A 21884-nucleotide genomic window follows, 5' to 3' on the forward strand; every position below is an offset into this window, starting at 1 on the left:
GACAGGCAGAAGCAACAGAGTGATCCTTCAAACAGATGTGAAACTAGTCAGAGCTTTAAAGGGATAACCAGCACTTTAAACTGGGAGCTGGTACAGATCAAAACCATTGGAAACCCCTGACAATACCCTGGCAGCAGCATTTTGCACCAGTTGTAGTTTTCAAACACCCTTCAAAAGCAGATTCAATAGACCCATCATGTTTTCAAAAATTAAAAAAGTGAAATAAATGTCCCAAATTGCTGTTATTTGAGAGTTGGAACATTAATTTAAAATGTTGTCTTCCACCATTGAAGAAACAGTATTTTCACTTCATTTAGTAGTCATATATTCAGGAACAGGTGTGGTCTATACAGAAAACAAGGGAGCACAGTTCAGTTACTTTGTTCCTTCTCTCCTCTGTTATGAAACTCTTCTTCCTCATCTACAAATGCTTTTCTCTTTAGAGTCCTGTGACTGGTTTTATAACCCAGAGGGGAGAGATGAATGCTATGACCTTATATTCATGGAAAATTCAGGAGAAATTAGGAAAAGTAGGGTGTAGCTCAGTGCAAACAATAAATGAAGACCTGGCACCATTGTTCCAAAAAGCCATTTCTCACCAGGTACGCCTCCAAGCTGCAGGTGTTGCAGATTTAGCCAAATGTGTTCTCGGGCCTTTTGTTCAGCACACTGCAGGCACCCAGAGAGAGATTCAATAAAAGCAACCAACAATGGAACATTCAGTTTTTAGGAAAAAAAAAATGCATGACCTGGTTTAAACATACTCAGTAAAAAACCAAATTCTCACTCAACAATGCCAGAGTTTATTTAGTTTTCATGGAAACACATTTCCATGAAAAGATTTTGTAGGATGCACTATAGACAGTATTGTAATTCCCTGCTGTATGGTCCTAGAACAGAGTGTGACTACTTCTATTCTCATTGGTAGCTGGACAGACTGCCTGTTTTCAAAGACTGCATCGACTCCCTTATGCAAGGGTGCTCACTTTTTTTTGGCTCGAGAGCTACTTTGAAACCCCGCAAGGCCCGCAGATCTACCAGAGTTTTTTTTTACAATAATAGCATTTGCCATAACAGAATTATCCTAGATGAAATCAGTTTCTCTCACCCCCCCCCCCAATCCTGTAGGAAAACAAGTGAGCAAATTGAAAGAATGGGGGCTTTGCTTTTGGATCTCCAGGGAAAATATTTGTTAAGGGGTGGGGAAAAGAACATTACTCTTTAGTTCTGTATGTGCGCAGGCATGTATGAGGAGGAAACTGGGGGCCCAATCCTATCCACATTTTCCTGGGAGTAAGTCCCATTGACTCTAATGGGACTTACTTCTGAGTAGGCATGCTTAGGATTAGGCTGCCAATTGAAATATTTTTTAAATGTAAAAAAAAAAACCTTGTTAGGTTTGCAAGTCGCCTTTTCCAGAAGTCACACAGCAATCCAAAGCCCCTCCAGCAAGTGGCTGTCTGGATCAGAGCCTCTGCACAACTTTGATGTACAAGCCTTGGGCCCAGAAGGCAGCACTGGCTCCCCCCCCCCCCCCCGCAGGAGAGAAAGGCAGCAGTCTGTTCGCCCTGCTGCTTGCTGAAAGGGCAGCAGGCAGAGAAGGGGAGAGACCAGCCTGGAGAGCTGAGCTGAGAGGCAGCCCTCTTTCTCGGGAGGGGAGGGGAGGGGCTTCTCCCTGCTCAGCCAGTGATGAGCGCCTGCCTGTGCCTTTGAAGTGCGGCGCTGCAAGCGCGCTATAAATAAAGTTAGTGGGCAAGAGGCGGGCGGGCAGGCACTGAGCTGGGCGGGCAGGCAGGCAGGGACGAGGCTTGCCCTGCGGCGGAAACATGGCATGCGTGGAGCGATGCCGCTGCTGCGCGGATGCCCGCAGGCAAGGCAGCATCCTCACGAGGCAAAATGAGTCGATCGCGGAGCCCTTAGTCTAGTCTAGACTCTAGTAGTCTATATAGACTACTAGAGTCTGGACTAGACTAAGGGTTCCGCGATCGACTCATTTTGCCTCGTGATCTACCAGTCGATCGCGATCGTCGTGCTGAGCACCCCTGCCCTTATGTAATGCAAGGGACCAACCTCTCTTCTCTGGCTGGCACAGTCAGGGCAGGCCCATTAATGAGGCCAACTAAGGTGGTTGCCTCAGGCAGTGGGTTGGTGGTAGGCCCCCAGTCATCTTTACTCTATCTCCTCCCTGAATTTGAAAAGGAAGAGGAAAGATGAAGCACTATCTCCCCCTCTTTCTTTTCCAGACCAGGCACTGCAAGGAGCAGAGGCTGGCACATCACAAGGTCAGGGGAGGGGTCAGCATTTGGCATGCTGCCTCAGGTGCTGAGTCTTGGGCCAGCCCTGGGCACAACAGAAAAGCAGTAATTTAAATCTCACCAATGCAGCCATGCAAAGAGAAGTGCCCTTCTTCTGCAGCTTCAAAAGATATGTGTAAATGCACCCCTTTTCGAACCTTCTGATTCAGCATGACAGATATAACCAGTGTTCTCTGGATGATACCCATTGACCCTGAAATAATTCATATTGATTGCATTCATGTTTAGGATCACAGGAAGTAAAAGTACAAAAAAGCTTTCCAAAATGATGCCAACCACATGTTCTTACTTTCTCCAAGCAGACAGGACAGCTTCATTATCTCCATTTTAAAGATGACCGAGATAATTGGCACATCCCCAAAGTTCAATCTGCAGGTGCTCCCTAGGGAGGTCCATATAGCATTATATTATTTCTATTAGAGTACACTTTTATGCATCAGAGCCCACATGTTCATGTGTGTGCCTTGTAGGGGAAAGTTTTGTCAGAAGGCACTGCAATGAAAGTGATATATGTCACACTACTATGCAAAACTCTGTTTCGAAATTTAGTTCAGTACATAACTTCGATTGCCACAATTTGTCATCTCCAGCTAAAATCTTTGTCCTTAAAATGTGAAATAACACACTAGGCAAGCTTCCAAAGAATCCACATCTTTTTTTGATGACCTATAAACAATGGCAATTGGGAGTAAACGATAACTATTGATAGAACAATGCTTTGGGGGAGTGTCTGCACTCATCCATGCAAATATTAAACTCCCCTGGTAATTTGAAATTCCTAGGTGTAACAAAGCACTTTTCTGGGTCAAGGTTTTGAGAATAATTACTGTACTTCTATAAAGTTCCCTTAAGATCTTTGGGTTCCCTGGGTCCCTTTGGGGAGAAGGGTGGGGTATAAATAAAGTTTATTATTATTATTATTATTATTATTATTATTATTATTATTATTATTATTATTATTATTAAAGATGATGTTTAAAGAACACCTGTATTATGCAAAAATTGTGTTTTCACGCAAACTACTTCCTTAGCCATAACTTTGTTGCATTCAGTTGCACCTCCCACAACCACCGCTCAGAAAATATTTATTGTTTTAATTTTTTTTATTTTGCTCTTCCTCCAAGGTTTGAATATGTTGTACATTCCCCCACACACACTTGTTACCAGTTGCATCATGCCAAATCCCCCAACTCACTATATGGTTTCATATGACAAACAGCTCCTGTTACACTCTGTGTTAGTCTTGCCAACTCTGCTGAATTGGCCTGGAATCTCTAGGAATGAGCATCAATCTTCAGGTGATCAATTCTGTCGATTTTAACAGGGTCTTCTTTCCTTAAAGACATTATGGGCTCAATTCTAGCCTGTCCTAGAACAGGCAAGCCAACTGGCCTGCACTGTATTCAATGCAGGTTTGGTGTGACCAGGGGCGCAACTCAGAGTAAGGGGATTTTAATCCCCTTACCCCGAGCAACGCCACAGGCAGCCCTACTTGGATCTGCGCCTGCTATTTCATGGGTGCAAATCAGAGCCGCCCAAGTAATACTGCTTGGGCCAGGCATGGGGATTGGGATCTGGCCTGTGCTACTGTGGCTGGCCCCTCCGCTCCCAGGCCCAATCCACCCTCCAGGCCGCCCTCCCCTGCCCTGAAACAGCCCCTCCTGCTTCGGATCCTCCCTCCCTCTGCTCTCTCCCACTCCCTGTGCCAGTCTGCTTAGACCAGCACAGACCTACCTCCTCCAGGTGCAGGGCCATCTCTGTGAGGGCGGCTCACATTTTTGCACTGGCCTATTCTACTCCTGAGTTGGCTGGGAGCCAGCACAAGAGACTTGTACCAGCTCCCGGGGGAGGGTTAGGATTGCACTGTATGTCGTGGGGGGGGGAGGAATCTCCAGGATAACTTCAGTCAGTGATGGCAATCTCACTCAGCACCTTATATGGGGCTCCTAGCCACTCTCCAGTTTGAGATCTCCTTAGAAAGATGTTATGAAATAACAACATCATATACTGTATTCCAGACCTTTCTGCACAACACTTAGAAGCTTGTGAAATGTGAGAAGTACAGTATTTGCTTGTGGCAAACTGTTCAGAGCTCCTGCTAACATAAGCAGCATTCCTGGTCTATACTGTATGGTGGATGATGATGATGATAACAATGAGGAGAAGATAAGAAGATACCCTTTCTAACTGGGTAAAAGGCACTTTTTCAAGTGGGTGCTCCTCTTTTATTTAGCAAGGGGAGAGTAACTGGCCCTCCTCACCCCAGCTGTATCTTTTCTAGTGGCTGACTACTGGTGTTCTTTTGCATATTTTTAGACTGTGAGCCCTTTTGGGACAGGGAGCCATTTGATTTTCTCTGTAAACCACTTTGTGAACTTTCACCGGGAAGTGGTATATAAATACTGTTAATAAGAAGAAGAAGAATCCAGAGGTGTAACTAGAAGCCTTTGCATCCAGGGCAGTGACATCACAGTGTCACATGACATTGTGACATGACTTCCAGGTTCTCCCCAGAGGAGGAGACGCTGGCGGTTTATCGCCCCATTCCTTCTCCTGTGGAGGTTCCTCTTTGAAGGGGCACCCCCTTCAAGGGGGAGCATAGACAGGAGAAGGAATGGGGGGGCACAAAGTAGCCACAGTGAGTGCCCCCTCCTCTGGGAAAACCATAAGTGGCACAAGACAGTCACTTCCAGGTTGTCCCTGGAGGGGGAGGCACTGATGGCTTTCCACCCCTTTGGTGTAGAGCCCAGGGCAGGTGCTTGTCAGGCTCTGCCCTAATTAAACCTCTGTAAGAATCCATAATCCAGTGTTTCTCAAACTGTGGGTCGGGACCCACTAGGTGGGTCACAAGCCAATTTCAGGTGGGTCCCCATTCATTTCAATATTTTATTTTTAATAGACTTGATGCTACCATGGTATGTGACTGCATTTGGGCAATGTTAGATCTGTACTTTTAACAAGCTACTATGTATATTCTTTCAACAATGATAGTAAATGGGACTTACTCCTGGATAAGTGTGGGAAGGATTGCAGCCTAGGATTGTTAAAAATGTTCCTGCCTGATGATGTCACTTCCGGTCATGACATTACTTCCGGTGGGTCCTGACAGATTCTCCTTCTAAAAAGTGGGTCCTGGTGCTAAATGTGTGAGAACCACTGCCACTGTTTAAGACAATCATTTTTTTCAAATACTAGTCCTATGAATAAGTTTTCAGCACTGTAAAGTAAGCAGACATACCAACACAAGAATCAGAATGATTGCCTCTAATCTATCCAGGTGGTCTTTAGGGCAACAAATATGAACTGGACACAATCCATCAGGAATTCTAAATGTATTTATTGTAACAAGTCTCACAGATTTGATGTGGTCCGCCCTGAGCAAGAATTTTAAGGCCGGGGCCTGCCAATGTAACTTGACCCTCATATTATCATCGTGTTTGATTCTTATGTGTGACTTTGTTTAACTAAACATGTATCCTGATACGCAATGTTATGTCATCCAGGAATGCTGTATGATGTTATTATGACTTTAGTCAGTTCCAGATACTGTTTATATGGACTGGACTTAAAAACATTCTTGTTTCTTATGTGCTTGGTGGCCAAAGTAGTTTAATTTGTTTTACTTTGGGTCGATGGAATCAACAAAACACGCATGATAGCCTAGTAATGATCAAATTCTGCACAAGGAAAGTGTATCATCCACACATGATGGACAGTTTTGTCTTCTTTGTCCCCAGAATATGAGGAAATCCTCTTCCTACATTAGCAAGAAACAAACAAGGAAATTATCTTGGCCTATGCAACATAACAGTGGTGTTGGGAATCTGGTGGCTGTGTTAAATAGAATGGGAATCAGAGGTTTAACAAAAGCTTTGCCCCAGTCTTACCTGAAAAAGCTCCCTTTGTGGGGTCCTTGCATGCAATTATGACAGCTCCTTGCAGGGAATAGGGCTGTGTCCAGTGCCAGAGCAAGGAGTTGAGAGACCCTGCAGCAGGACTAAAAGCCTGGGTTATACCCTGCAATGTCATCCTTCTTTCATACCAAATGCACCTACTGCACAGAGATCATTTCCTGTTCTTCTGACTGCATTGTGACAACTGAAGATAAAATTGATTGCAGCCCACTGGATTCCTGATGAGGAGGGGATCATCCCTTTCCAGGGGACTGCAAAGGGCTTTTTTATTTTTCTGGTAAAAGTTTGCACAATTTAAGTGCAACTTAAGGAGTTCTGCACTTCATCTCTTCCTCAAAGTTATCAGATCTTCTTTATGTCAACATCAATGTTCCCTGCCTGCTTCTCGGGTTCACATTTGGTTTCCTTTTCAAAACAAAGTTACTTCACCATTTTTCTAACGTGTTGCACAGTTGCATCCACCTGACTCCATTGCTCAGCTCTTTTAAAACATTCTCCATACTTAAGTGCAAGCAGGACCTAACTAAACATTTGCTTCTCTAATACGCTTTTTGGAACTTTCCTCCCCATAGGATACCATATTGGCCTGAGTTGAATGGAGTTATACCAGATGTCCTTTATTTTGTTGAGTGGTGATGAAAGGGCTACAAAGGAGGTAGGATTTCAAACAGTGATTAATTTGTAAAGTGAAAGATGCCAGGTCTTCCTGCATGCTGGGAAGACATGCCCTCTTGGCAGGAAGCTGCAATTCCAGATGTGCGGACCATAGTTACTCAGTACACAGTGAGCAAAATTTATGAGGATTCAGTGGGGCACACACAAAATGGCAATTGTTTTTTTCATTTACAATATTGCAGGATCAAGCCACAGTACTGAAAAGAGGCATGGGAACTGAGTTGTGATAATCCCCACCTCAAATTAAGCAATTTCCGCACAACGTTGCTTATACACAACAGGGACCAAATATACACCACAGGACCACAACAGGACCTGTGGGTTAAGTACTGGTTCTAAGCAACCTTAAGGTTCTGAGAACCTTATTTGTTCTTTTTCTGTTCTCCAGCATCCTTCCCCAAGGAACCTGGTCTGACATTTCACTCACTCACTCACTCACTCACTCACTCACTCACTCACTCACTCACTCACTCACTCACTCACTCAAAATAACCTGTGAGTTAGGATGGGCTGAGTGACAGTAATTTGCTGCACACTGAACTACCTAGCAGAAAAGATAGTTGAACCAGTATTTTCCTCAATCACACCCCAACTCAACACACTATTTACCTGACTTCACACACTTGCTATGTTTAGGTGTAGACGGTCTTAAAAGACAGCGCATGAACATGAAAAACATGTTTCTATACGTGTGCGTCATGCAGCTAGACTTGAGGAGCTCTCATAGGTTGCAGTTTCATGTTGAGTGTACACTCAGGGGCAAGGCCAGGTTTGCCTCTGTGTAACATGTGAAATGGTCCTGGCTCCCAGTGTTTTGTTGCACTTCACACACTTGCTATGTTTAGGTGTAGACGGTCTTAAAAGCCAGCGCATGAACATGAAAAACATGTTTCTATACATGTGTGCCACGCAAGGAGAACTCAGGGAGCTCTCATTAGTCGCAGTTTCATGTTGAGTGAACATGCTGTGTAACTGGGGCAGGGCCAGGTTTGCCTCTCTGTAACGTGGGAAACGGTCCCGGCTCCCAGTGTTTTGTGCTGCCATGGGTCTCTATGCTGTGAGGCGAGGTGGTGGATAATCTACCTCAAACAGGATAAGCTATGGACCCCCCTGAAAGTCAACGTTTGCCAAGAGCTAGGAGGATGTGTTCAATGGCAATACTTTGAATGGGAATAGTTGGCTGGAGCCCTGCTCTTTTCTTTCCCTGAAGAAAGGCCCTCATGTGCTGCCCCCACAACACAGTTCTGTCATGTGCCATAGCGGCTAGCATCTTGGGCTACTTGGCTTGGGTTTCAAAGCCCAAATCCTCCATGAAGCTCACTGGGCAGCCTGGGATCAGCCACCAGACCTCCCTCACAGAGTTGCTGTGAGGAGAAGGTGGGAAGATCTGTCAGCATATCTTCTCAGAGGTAAGGCCCAGTATAGTCGATGGGGCTTACTCCCAGGGAGGCGTGCTGCAGCCTGGGTCTGCCCCACCGAGGGATGGTGGGGTGCAGGCGACAGTTCTGGTGCCTCCTTCCCAAAAGGGCTGGGGGGGCTCGTGGCTTCCGCACCCCTGGAGCTTGGGGCTGCCCTCCCTTCCCGCCCGCCAGCAGCAGCCACCGCCAGGGCGCAGGCAGGCAGGCAGGCAGCTGTTCCCACCTCCCCGGGCCTGGCCGCCCCTCCCAGCCTCGCGGAACCGCCTGGGCCGCCTGCCAGGCGAGGCTTCCTCTGCGTGCGTGCGGGCGGGGGGGCGAGTGCGGCTTGGCCCCTCCTCCCCGCCAAAGAAGAGGCCGAGCTGGTGTTTTTCCACTCAGCAGGGATGGGTGATGCTCAGCGCGCTCTCATTAGACAACAGGCACGAGAGGTCAGGAAGAAAGCGCTTATAAATTACCCTTTCCTCGCCGGCAGCTCGCTTAGTCAGCCTGGCTGCGCTCCCCGGGACGCCTAGGACCGAGCCGCGGGCCGCCGAGACCCTGGACAGCTACCTGGGCGGAGAGGAGCAGCTGCTGCAGGTACCCAGCCGGGCTCCTCTCTCGGGGGCTTGAGGCCAGCCCAGCCAGCCGCGCGCTGCCCCCTGCCACTCGCTGCTTCCCCGGCCCCCTCGCTCGCCCCTCCTGGCACTGAGGGACAAAGGAGGCAGGCAGGCAGGCAGGCAGGCATCGGGAGCGCCTCTCCCTCGCCAGCCTTTTCTCGCAGGCAAGGTGGGGTGGAAGGGAAGCAGCCCCGGCCCTTGGCCCGCTAGGCTGACCACTCGCGTCCCATCTGCGTGTGTGTGTCTGTCTGTGTCTTTCTGGTGCCTCTTCTGCTACTGTGCTTGGCCGCGATCCTATCCACGCTTACCTGGGAGCAAGCCCCACTGACTATAACGGGACTTACTTCTGCGTAGGCATGCATAGGATTGGGGTCTAGGGCTGCAATCCTATCCACGCTTACCTGGGAGCAAGCCGCACTGACTATAATGAGACTTACTTCTGAGTAGACATGCACAGGATTGGGCTCTTTGCCTAGGTGCCTTTCGGTTTCCTTTCCTGTCCCTCCCCTGCTTCTGGAGAGAGCGCATGGCGGGTTTGGCTTTTGTCCCCCAAATGTGCCTGCACCTTCCCCCCCCCCGCTCACCGCCCCTGTGATGAGTCCCCCCCCCCAGCAGTTCCTCTTTCCGCTTATGCCCGCCGGTCGCCCCTTCCCACACCTCGGGTTAACTTTGAGATAGCAGATCCTAGCCAAGTGGAAGGAGCCACTCGGGGTGATCAGGCTTTTCCGGCGGGTTTGAGTTGCATTTCTTAATTCTTTTGTACGCGAGCATGTGCTTGTCCTTCCCCTCCCCTCCCCCGTGTGCAGCGTGCGGTGAGATGATTTTGAAGCACGCCGATCTGCGCTCCAGAGCAAAGCACACAAAGGCGGATGCATCGCTACTCGGTGCACTGCTGGGGCAATTGCCCTCTGGTGAATTCATTCATTCTTGCTGGGGGGGGGGGAGGGAGGAGGAGAAAAGCAAAGAGTGTGAGACTCTCCCAAAGTTTCTTGGCAAGGACTGGATCTCGTGCACCCTTCAGTGTCAGTGGAGTGATTCTCACATTTGCATCTCAGTTACTGGCCTCAGAAGGCTGCTGTGAACAAAAGGCGAGCGAACGAGCCCACAGACTTTTGGAGACCGCACCATCTCCATTTCCTTATATGAACATCAGGGGGAAGCCACTTTGCATGCCTGTGAGGATCAGCAGATGGCCAATCGAGGATATAAGCTTCTCTTTATTCTTCCTCATTATCTGGAGGACCTGATCAGAACCTATGAAACCTGCTTTGTGAGAAAGCTGAATACATCCTGAACAAGAGGTTCTGAAAAAAGGAAAAAAAAATGAGTGTTATCATATCTTGTTGCTGTGGCCACCTAATCCTAAACACTTGGGAGCATGATCCATGTCTTTCAAAGGGAACTTACTTCCAAGGAAGCATGCTTAGGATTACTGGCTTTAGTGTTCTAAAAATAATGTAGCGTGTACTGTGAAATGAAGAGCCAGGTGTGTGGTATCAAAGACACAGAGCTATGGCTTTCAAAATCTTCTTGAATCTCCCTGTTGCTCTTGCCGAGGTAGGGAGAGCTCCTTTTCTTTCTGTCCTTTGCCACTAATTTTTAACCGTATCAGGAAAGGCATTAAGAAAGCATGCCAAGAAAAGTCGGTTGTGCTTAATGTGCTATTTTGGTAACCGCTGTACTGTCTTCTGGTGCGTCAAAATGTCTCTAGCGCTGGGTTGGCAAAATTGAACTGCTTTGTTCCGAGACCCCTGCTATGGGTCTGTGTGTAATTTTGGAATTGTTGCTACCTAAGACTTTGTCATCTGTTGCTTTCTTTAAAAAGATGTTTAAGTGAATGGGCTGTATTGAAAAACTTGGGGGTCATTCATGGAGAATGGCTTGGGTGAAGAAACCAGTCTAGGCCAAAACTCTACGTCCTTGGCAAATGAATTTGTAAGTCAAGATTTGTATTTGGGTGGAATCTTTATGACAGAATTTGGCTTCAGAGGAGTGTGATGGTAATATTTTCCTGTATGATGTTGTTTGGAAGTTGATTTCTTACATGAGAAGAGAGGAATGGATTTTAGTTTTTGATTGAGATGAGCTGTTCACCTACTCTGATACCAGTGTCACTTGTTTAATGCAAATGCTGAGAGCCAATGAAAGTACAGAAAGGAATAAATGTATATTAGCGGCAGCAACCCCACCTTTCTCTCTGTTTTCCATTTCAGCTTTCTTTTCAACCTTGTGTTCTTTTTCTCATTCATGGCTCCCATTGGCCTTTCAAGCCTTCCTCAGAAGTCCCCCCCCCACACACACACACTTCAATCCTCTTTTTCACCAAAGGTCTTTCATTTTATTTTCCCATTTTTGCTCTTATGATCCTATGGCTTGAGGGTGATACAACTTTTGCTAGCCACCCAAAGCCATTCTTCCAAATAACATCCTACCCTGTAGGGGGCAGAATGTGCAATGAGAGGAACAAATCCATTATATCTCAGAATATGTATATATAAAAATAATAGAAAATGGACAGGAAAAAAAAAGCCAAATCAGCTGTTTCTTGACCTTGGGCTATATCTGTGCAGAAATTAACACAAAACTAGCTACAGAAAAGCAATGGACAAAACTGGGATGTGGTCAAAAGAATGCTAACCTCATGCATTGCCAGCATAGGGCATTAGGAAGTGAACAAATGTCCGGAAGTGTTAGTCTAAGAGCTGATCATAAAATGAGCAGCTTTGGTTTTACATATATCATTGGAGACAGATTTTGGTATACAGCTGGGAAAACTCTGCTAAGGCTGAGTTACCCTGAAGTAATTCAGATTGCTTCTATCACCTAAGATACTAAATACTATTTTTGTACTGTGGTGGGACAAGATATATTGAAGGATTTCTAAATAAGTACCTTATTTGATGTTTGGAATAAGTTTTATTGGGGGATCCACCCTGTTTTTTTAATTCTTAGAAGCACAATGGACTGGAGCTGAAGAAGCTAATAACTGATAAATTCCTGATTAGAATATGAAACATAGATGAGTGAGGCATAGATGTTAGAATCTTGTTGCTTCAGTAGGACTTGAATGACTTCTGTATATTCCCCTGGGGCTTATTTCAGCGATTGTTTGCCATGGCATCCATGATCCATGGCATCTCAGAGATAGCTCTGGGGTAGGAAAGCTCAAGACCAAACTACACATTATACAGGGGTTCCATCTTTACTAGATTTTTTTCCTTGTTAATGAAATGCATCTGGGAGGGGGGAAGACTACCCTGGAAGACTAGATGCTTAACTCTCTCCCCTCCACTATTTTCCTTTCAAGATTATATTTCCCAAGTTGCTATTAGCTCCACAAGAGGGAAACACAGGTGTTTAATGTGAATTTGCCTTCATTGTGTCTCTGGAGATTGTCCTTTCCTGTGAGCCTAGGAAAACTTGTAGCCAGAGATAGCAAACTTTTGTCCAGCAGAGGCAGCATGCTAGAATGCCAGAATAGATTTTGTTTCTCATTGGTGGGTGTCTAACCTTGGCACAGGTAGTCGGACTTGGTGACTCTCTTGAATTTCCCTTTGAGAACTCTGCTTATCATATCCAATATAATAAGAGAATGTATTGTGTTCTCTTTGTAAATGGCTCTGGAAAGTAATTGATCTACAGGAAAATAAAGATGTAACATGAACAGGGATTATTATCCCTTGAAGAGCAAAGAGGTTTTGAAATAACCAACGATGAAATCTGAGTTTAAGCTTGTATATAACACTCTGAATCGGTGCTTCCCAAACAATTTGGCCCGCAACCTACTTTGTTGGCTGGGAAGCACCCCAGAATGCCCTGTGGTGCCATAGCCAGTGCCAGTTTTTTGTGAGTGACCCAAAATAGACTCGCAACCCACTACTGGACAGCAACCCACAGTTTGGGAGCCACTGTTCTAAATCATTCTAAACATTTCTAAATAAGAACATTCAGGACTTTTCAATGGAAGACACTCTTCCGTGACATGGTGCCAAAAGTTTCTAGAGTTGTTTTGGAAAATGCCTGCAAGCATATGAAAGTCTTATACAGTACTATTCTGGGGTATTGGTTCAAAGTGCTGTCAAGTTTTGATACCATAGAATGTACATGCAATATAATAGATTGCAGGTCAGCTGTTCACTGTTCATATGACCTCTCAGGCTGTGAGATAAAATCGTCTGATTTAACTTGTTGAATGTGGCAAAATGAGGCATTCGGAGCGAAATACTGCAGAATCCTTTAGCTTATGGCTGGGGTTTATTACATAGTAACAACCATGGTTTTTATATGTATAAAAATAAATTTATATATAAATGGAGCCATGCTAGTGCTGGTGAGCTTACAGCAGGGATTGGCTGTGGGTGGGGAGGGGCAGGCAGAGGTTGAGGGGGAAAGATTGGGGTCAGCTGGGGGCATATTGGGGGATAGCAGGGGGTGGATACCTGTGGCAGCAGTGCACATGATATCCTGTGCTCCCTTCCTGGTCTAGACACGCCCCCTTGGGCCTCCTCAGACTTGTGCCAGTCTTGATGCCAGGTTGATGTAGATCCAAATAGTCCCATTTGGGACCATGGCTCTGTTGTGCCCCACCAGACCCACTGCATGCTATGGGTTTGCTAAGGATAGTACTGAGCCATAAATTATCAACAACCCATTGTTGATAATTGAATCTGTATTAGCTCTATAACAATGTTTCAGATCTCTTTAAGGACTTGGATGAGTTCTCCACTTCCTTCTTATAAACCATTTCTCTAGTATGGGCAAGTAATAGATTTGGGGAATCAGAAAGAGAGCCCCCACAATGCCTCACTCCCCTAGAAAAAAGTGTCACCCTGTTTGTCCTTGACTGCATCCCCAGGACTGACAGAAAAAATGCTGTCAGAAGGCTGCAACAGAGGGAAAAGCAATAGACTGGGTTTGCACAACCTGTGACCTTTCAGCCAGGAGCAAGGCCCCTAAACACTCCATTCTCTTAGTATAGGGCAGTAGGAAGACCTTCCCTGCTTAAGGAAAGAGAACACTGCCTTTGTGACATCAGCAGACAGTACAGCAATCTCTACATTCATCTCACCTAAGGCACACATTCTTTTTGTTGGCATAGCTAAGGAATGGAGCAAAGATATATGAGATAAAGGTGGGGATTGAAGTAATGGCAGATGATGTCACAGAGGCATTCCTTTTTTCCTCACAAGCATTGCCTCATGAATAGGCCATCATTCATCAGGATGGAAGGAAAGAGGAGGCAGCATTAGAGACAAAGACAAGGGTTCCAAGGAACAGAGAGAGGGAGAAGGCAGAAGCCAAAAAAAGAGAAAGGTAGAGGAAAGGTAAAGTTGATCCACACAGTCAGTGGTAGTGCATACTTGTAGTTACCTTTCCATATATATTCCTAGTAGTTATTTATTTATATATTTTGACAAGTTTTGAGAATGGGAGAGAGTTCCTCTTCCCCCCAATTGCTAACAGCTGATAACTGCAGAAGTGCTGTATGGGCTTTATTCAATAGCCCTCTGTTATGACTGTGTTTGTCCCCAGTCTGACTGGGGTTCTATAAGACTTCCAGTCACTACTGGATACCTCTAGCCCTGGTAGCACTTTGTAGGAAATACAAACACAGTAAGAAGTACTTAGCTATTGTTTGTGGTAGGGAGGGTCCGCTATGCTTGAGATCATAAATTTTAAAAACTTAAAAAACAAGAACTTAGGTTGCTTTTAATTTCTCCCTTCTTTCTCCATCTTTGTCTTTTTTTCTTTTCTTTTTTTGTATGTCATTATGTTTTCAAAGAATTGCAGCAAACATGATATCTGAAGTCTTCTTTTTAAAAAATAGCTATTTGTAACGGCTGCACAATTGTGCAGTTGATTTTTTGGTCTTATATCATCCATCCTCTCAGCCTATTGTTAGGCTAAGGCCCATATCAAATGTGCACTACAGCCATGGAAAATCATATCCGTGAGTCACATCCATGTGTGTCTACGCACATGGGATTTGCAACCATACATCTACTCCAATTCAGGGGTTTATCTTTGGAAAAAGCCATACCAGTTCAGCTCTGTCACCCATTCTTCAGCTTTCTTGCTATGTCTTCTCATATACCAGCAGTATCCCTTTTGAAAAGGCCCATTTGTATGCTATGTAAAAAGCTGTCACTGCCCCTGTTTTTCCTCATTTCTGACAGCTCTCAGCTCAGGTTTTCACATGCACCACTGGGTGCTGGGGTCAGTGATATTGCTGGAGCATTCCTCCCCGGTGGGTGTCTACTCCCCCCACTGTACAACACCCCTGTCCACTCACAAGGTGCCAAGCAGCAGGTGTTGTTAACAGCAGCAGGCCTGGGCTCATTGGCTCCTGCTGTGTGGGCACAAACTGTGGCACCCAGAATTAGTTTAGTGGTGACAAGAAGATGTTGGTGCATCATTGCACCATGGCCAGTTGCTTCCAGGTGGCCCTTCCGCCACCAAATATGCTATTGAGCTCCGCTTGGTCGAGATTCAGGTGATGTACCCATCACCCCTTGCCCTGCCCCGGAGCATGGCACCTGGGACGGTCTGCCCCAGTCCATCCCTAGCTATGCCTCTGGCTCAGGCAAGGGTCAGGTCTGTTAACCATGCACCACTTCCTGTTGAACCATTTCACTGCCAAAAATCTCTTAACAGGCAATGCCATGTGTTACTGTGACAGCATAAGAGTGCATGATCGATGGTTTAAACTTGTGTGTGTAAGTGAACCATTAGGCTGGTAACAGGACTTGGATGTTATATTTATATAAGATGCTGGAGTGAATCTAGCCGCCTTTGCAACCTACAAGATCCTTGAGAGAAAATATGATGATCTAATATAGATTTACAGCCCAATCCTATCCATCCCCCCTGCCAATGCAGTGATACCGAAATGATTACCTCTGCATCATGCAGGGGGGCCACCACGGAGGCCTCCTGGTTGAGGGAACATTTGTTCTCTTATCCAGGGGTAAGCCTCCACAGCATGGAGGGGTCTCCTTGGACTGTGCTAGCAATATCACTGGTGTAGGTCTGCATGGATCCAGGCTGCAGGATTGGATCCAGGGAAGGGTCTAGCATTTGGTGGCTGCTGCCAAACCTTCCTTCTTCCCTGTGCTGAACTGCTCTCCCCCTGCCCCACATCCTCCACCTGCCTCCCCTGCTGCCTTACCTGTGTTGGTGGGTCCTTGGTCATTCTTTAGTGTACGGGGGAAGGCTCTAGCCTTTGTGATTGCTGAAAAGCAGTTAACACTGGCAGAACATTTGTTCTGCTAGAATTAAAGCAAGTAGTTGTCCTGCCTTCATTGAACCCTGGGACGGGTTTGCGGCATGCCGCCACCCCCCTCCAGCACACCACTGTCCCCAGGAAACTTACCGATGCTCACAGGGCTGTGCACGTCGCTCAGTAGCAATCGAGAAGCCTTCTGAGGCTTCTTGCGCCATTTTAAACTATACTTCTGGTTTCCTGATGAAATTGGAAGTATTGCTTAAAACAGCAGAGGAAGCCTCAGAAGGCTTCTCACCCGCTGCTGAGCACTGCGCGGAGCCTCGCCTGCCTGTGCAACAGCTTGGGCAGGTGGGGCGGTGCAGTGGCGGGGGAACGGCGAGTGCAGCATCTGGTGCGTTTGCCCCCCCATTCCCTGCCACGGGTCCACCACTGGTTAAAGCCCAATAAGAATGGGCTGTTAGTTACATTTTAGCCTCTGCACCTAGTCTCTACCTGTCAGTCAACCTTCTCATCCTTGGGCTCGCTTCCTGTCCTAATCTTGAAGAATTTTCTACAGTTGAATGGAAGTGGGAAAGAAAATGTTAGTGTCATTCTTGCTTGTCCCACAGAATCATCCTTGGTAGTCAAGGGCCATTACAGGCTTCTCCTTCCTCTTAACCAAATCACAGGTTAACAGGTAGGAGAATTTCTTCAAACTGGCTGCCTTGAAAGAAGAAATCCAGAAACCCCTTCTCACCTCACCCAGAGATCTTAGAAGACCAGAAGGAAACCACCCAAAATTTTTGCTAACAAGCCTTGTTTAAGTGAGACTTGAGTGTAGTAGGAAAAAAGAAGCTTATACTGTTATCAAGCTGGAAGTTTAACATAACTGTTGTAGGCCATTGAGGACCTTCCAGTTCTAGAATAGAGCTGTTAAACAACAGAGATCCTGGACAAGGATTCCACAAACTATAGAGGCAGTGGAAGGTGTTTAAAAGCTTTCTTCTCTTGCTTCATGTAGGATAGCGTCAGAACATTATTTTTACTTGCCTGTTATACCTGTAATATGTAATATTATACCTGTTATACCTGTAATATGTTTACTTTGTGGGTAATGTACCAGACTTTGTAGTATACTAAAGATAAAAGAGGAAAGTTAGGGGGTTGCCTGTGGACAGTGTCTGTGTAATCTTTCATCATCCTGTGTTCATGGCCATCATGAATATGGCAGGCATTATGTTCAAATCTTTTTCTTTCCTCCATTAGCATCTTCTTTTTTTATTTTGTTTATTTTATTTTCTTTTTCTTTTTTTTTCTTTTTCTGAAACAGGAAGAGAAAATCCATTCTGGAGAGACTCTTTTTCATGTAAGTGTTACTTATGCTCGTTAATGAAATTAGCAAAATATTAGCAGTGCAACTCAAATATTCAGAATCCAAATGCTCATCTTGTGCTCATAAAGAATAAACTGCATGAAAAAACTAGTTATGCATTAATAAGTACTCAGCATATGATTATGATTATGATGATTATTTTAATGATGATTATAATAGAATACTGAACATGTGCAGTTGGGGTTGCTGGAGGTGGATATCCACACCTTTCTGTAAAAATCTTTCTTTGCATGTTTAGTTTGGAGGTGATCTGTGATTAGGAAATGCACTCCGATCACCCTTTGGTGGATCAGGGTCTTGCCCTGCTTATCTTCTCAACAAACATGTGAGGTTGAGTTTCTGTTATTTCCATTTTACAGAACTTACATTTTACAGAACTTACATTTTACAGAACTACAGACATAGCAGCTTGCCCCAGTTTAGCCATGGATGAGTAATCATAATATTTTTAATGCTGATTTGAGTCTGCAGACTGATAAATCACTAAGGGCCCAATTCTATCTAACTTTCCAGCACCGGTGCAGCCGCAATGCAGCCTTGAAGGAAGGGAACAAATGTTTCCATACCTTGAGAAGGCCTCTGTGACTGCCCCATCACCACAGGATGCAGCACATTGGCATGTGCAGCATTGGATCAGCACAGGATGCGTGCCCCATTGGCATGGTTGCACTGGCACTTGAAAATTGGATAGGATTGGGCCCTAAGGCTGCAATCCTATGCACACTTTCCTGGGAGTAAGACCCTCAGAAGTGAGTACATATGCATAGGATTGTACTGTAGGCTTCATAAGAATTAATAATAGGAAAGTTAGCTATTATGCTCATTTTAGACGTAGGGAGTGAGGAAGACTCAATAGGAGATTTTTCCAGCGCCCACAGTGTATAAGATTTCCCTGCTCCCAGCTGTATATGGCTGCTAAGATATGCTTCATTTCTCTTGGATTTCACAACATAATCCAAGTTATTATTTGCAAAGTTGGTTTGTGTGTGTGTGTGTGTGTGTGTGTTTGTGCGTGGCCTGAGATACCATTTAGATAGTTCAAGCTTTTTCTGTGATTTCTTGCTTTACTTGTTCACAGTCTTGAGATTAGTAAACATTTACCAGCCACAAACACTTTAAATAGATATAAATCACCCAGTGTGCTAATCCTTGGGTACCTCTACATTGAGAGCAGCTTGAGGTATGACAAATTTTTCATGTAGACAGCATAATGATTGTCCCCTAGGCGAATGGGCAGCTATCTAACCACAAGGTTGTGCTAGTGAGTCGGTTTGAGAAGCTGTCAGTAGTTCATGCTGCAAATGTTTTGAGAACATTTACAACATGCTTTGCAAAATGTTCTTCCTCTGCCTGAGGATCAAACTGGATAGAAACATGAGCTCACACTAGAACACCAGACTCTTTGGGCTCATGTAACCAGTTGGCCAGTTCTTTCTGTCATAGCCTCTTTTGAAAAGCTCTTTAAAGAGGAAAATTCATTAGCTAGGATTTCATTTGAGGGTTCGGAGTGTTATTTTGGAGAGGAAAATTATGTAATTGTTTTACAGTATGGATTTTTTAACATAACGTTATGTGTGTGCATTGTGCCCAGGAACATCTACATACAGGAAACATATCATAAATTAATATGCTTTTTATTTTAAAAAAATTAACATTGAATGATAATGCTGCCATATTTGCATAATAACAATTGGTTAATATGAAACCGAAAGCTATATAGTAACAGTTTTTTTTGCTAGTAACAAACTTTTTTTTTGCTGTTGTGGCGCTGAAATATTAGTTTAGCTTTTAGAACAAAAGCAGCTTGTGCAGCACACTGTCCATAAGTAATTGTTTCTGTATGAAGTACAATCAATTGTACAGACAAATTTCTTTCACACTTCTTTTTCCTCTAAGCTATATCCTTATTTTACATTTAAAACTAGCAGTTTATTGAAAATTAGGAAAATACTACTAGGGACTTGCAAAGCACTGTGATGGGGAAGAGGTGGGGCAAAGCGAAGGAAGGAGGCACTTCTGCCCTGAAACTTGCTTCCTTTTTTTGTCATGGCTTTAAATCTCTAACCTTTCAGAGGGTGGGATAGGGCCAAAGAAGGGCATCTTTTTCCCTGTCTCTGGCCCACCTCTTGGGAGTTATGAATGTAGTTTCTCTACCACTCTAGACAGGGGTTGCATGACCCAGAACACCACCTGATTCCATCTTGAGCTTGCTGCCTCTGTGCTACAAAAAACCCAAACTCTTTCCATGCTCCTTGTGCATTGCTGTGAAATCTGGAAGTGTGGAACTTCTGCACTTACACCAGGGTGTCAAAAATAAGGCTTCTTATCCAGTTCCTGTGATAACTGGGCCTTTATCACAGTTATCCTGTGCAAAAGTTATATCACAGTTATATCTTCTGCAAAAGCTCTGGGACTCTGGGAGCGAGAGACAGAAGGAGGCTTCAAAGGGACACTGTGGGGGAAGGGGCAGACCAAAAAGTGTGAGAGAGAGGGACTTCACAGAGTACCTCTCAGCTGCTGAGCTGTGAAGCCTCAGCAGAAGGGGTGCTACTGAAAGGGCAGCCTGCCTGATAACAGGACTCTCCAAGCACCTCAGCAGAACTTCCCTCTCTCACCCAGCATGATAATTGGGCTCTCCCATATCTTGAGAATATCATCAATATTTGCATATTTTTCTCTTCCGTTATTTGCAGCTAATGCATTTCTGTATGAGAACAAAGTGTTTATTTCTGGCCATGATCTACTTAATGACTTCCTTCCCAATGATATCACTTCCTGCCCTCAGCAGGTGTCGTGAATGTGATTCGTCCTGCTGTATGAAACAAGTTTGACACCTTGACAGTCCCTGTAAATAAAACCAAAGTCCCACACTTCCTGGTTTGACAGCAGCTCACGAGGAGCACCGTAAGGAGGGAATGATCTGCTTCTTTCTCGAGTGAGTGGAAAGCAGATCAGTGCAGCTTGGTTGGCAGCAATTTGGAGAGAGGCAGCAGTGGCAGACTTGGGGTGAAAGGTACCCTGAACCTGCCATTCTACCAGACTCCTTACAATCAGCTGCAAATGCAACTCTCAGGGATCCTTTAACCTTCAAGATAGGGTTCTCCATAGTATAGGGGTTATAGGAGAAACTTTGGACAATGTGCATTCTGAGGCATGCCTTTCCTGAGTCCTTTCCCAGGTATCCTTGAAAATATAAATAAGCATATCCTCTGAAGTTAAAATGATTTGGGGTAGGACTTGACCTTGGAAACCTCTCCATAGGAGATGTGCTGCAGTTTTCTTTTTGAGCAGGCATTTTGCGCTCCAGAAGGAAAGCTACAGTGGATGCAACTCCTCAGCGATGCCTGTTAGAACCAGGCGCCTCAATTAAATTAAAGCTCTCTGTGTGCAGAAGCAGCCCTTTATGTGTGTATCATTTGCTGGATCAGGAAATGGGGGTAGGTAAGACAAGCATCCAGATGTGTGTCTGTCTGCACTGCATTGCCTTTCATGGAATGCATGTTCCGTTTCAAAAGCCATGCAATACAGATACTATCTCTTAATTGCACATTTGGATGTGTATCCAATTTATCCTCATAGTTCTTGATTTTCAAATGATGCACTTGGTACCTTGCTTCAGATTTCAAACTGCCCAATCCAATCCCCTACCATTACCACAGTGCGGCCACAGTGACATTGAGTGTGCTGCATCTAGTAGTGTTGAGGAAATCGGGAGGCCTGCCAGAGATAAGTAAAAATATTTTCTTTTGTAGGCCTCCTGGTGACCAATGAGTCTCCTTGAACCCACGTCAGCTATATAGCCGATGTAAATCTAGTGAGAGAAAATGGGCAGGGCTGCACCTCTTGCCATTCATGGCAATGGCCTGGACAGTGGCCCAGCTTTTATGTCACCATAAGGAGCCTTGCACTGCTGGACTTGGCTCTTAGGGTGCAATCCTAAGAGGTAGTCCCTTGGGCCGACCCAGGAGGGTCGCAAACATGCTGTAAGGCACGTTTGCTCCTCCTCGGGAGGAAACCAGGCCAGCGCTCCAAGAAGCACTGGCCTGTGGAGGCTGACAGAAGCCTCTACGCAGGCCTCCTCGCAGGCCTCCTCCCAGCGCCTTGTGTTGGCTCAGATCTAAGGACAAAAGGTAGGAAAGGGGGAGGTGGGGAGCAGGAGAGAGGGAGGCGTTCCTAGATGGGGAGGGCGGGCGGTGGGCGGCCCTGGGGGCGGGTGGGGAGTGGGAGGCGGGGCTGGGATCTGGCAGGGATCCAGCCCCCATTCCCAGGGAGAACAGAGCGACTTCAAGCCGCTCTGCTCTCTTTGGACTTGTGCCACCTCCAGAGGTGCCGCAAGTCTGAGGAGACCGATTTGGGCCAGCGGTCCTTA

General features: G+C 45.5%; 1 protein-coding gene across 6 annotated transcripts in view; it reads left to right on the forward strand.

The window, feature by feature from the left end:
* The first annotated feature begins 8807 nt into the window (after positions 1-8807).
* Positions 8808-21884, forward strand: part of SLC6A6 (solute carrier family 6 member 6) — a 72091-nt gene continuing 59014 nt past the window's right edge. The window contains exons 1-2 of one of the 6 annotated variants that reach the window (XM_066616158.1): positions 8844-8898; positions 17453-17488. The gene's annotated coding sequence lies outside the window, so the exon portion shown is untranslated. Of the gene's footprint in view, positions 8899-10012; positions 10476-17452; positions 17489-21884 lie in introns of those variants that run through there. The other 5 variants (XM_066616155.1, XM_066616154.1, XM_066616156.1 and 2 more) reach the window with 5 other exon arrangements.

The sequence above is a fragment of the Tiliqua scincoides genome, chromosome 2, assembly GCF_035046505.1.
Source record: "Tiliqua scincoides isolate rTilSci1 chromosome 2, rTilSci1.hap2, whole genome shotgun sequence".
NCBI classification, from domain to species: domain Eukaryota; kingdom Metazoa; phylum Chordata; class Lepidosauria; order Squamata; family Scincidae; genus Tiliqua; species Tiliqua scincoides.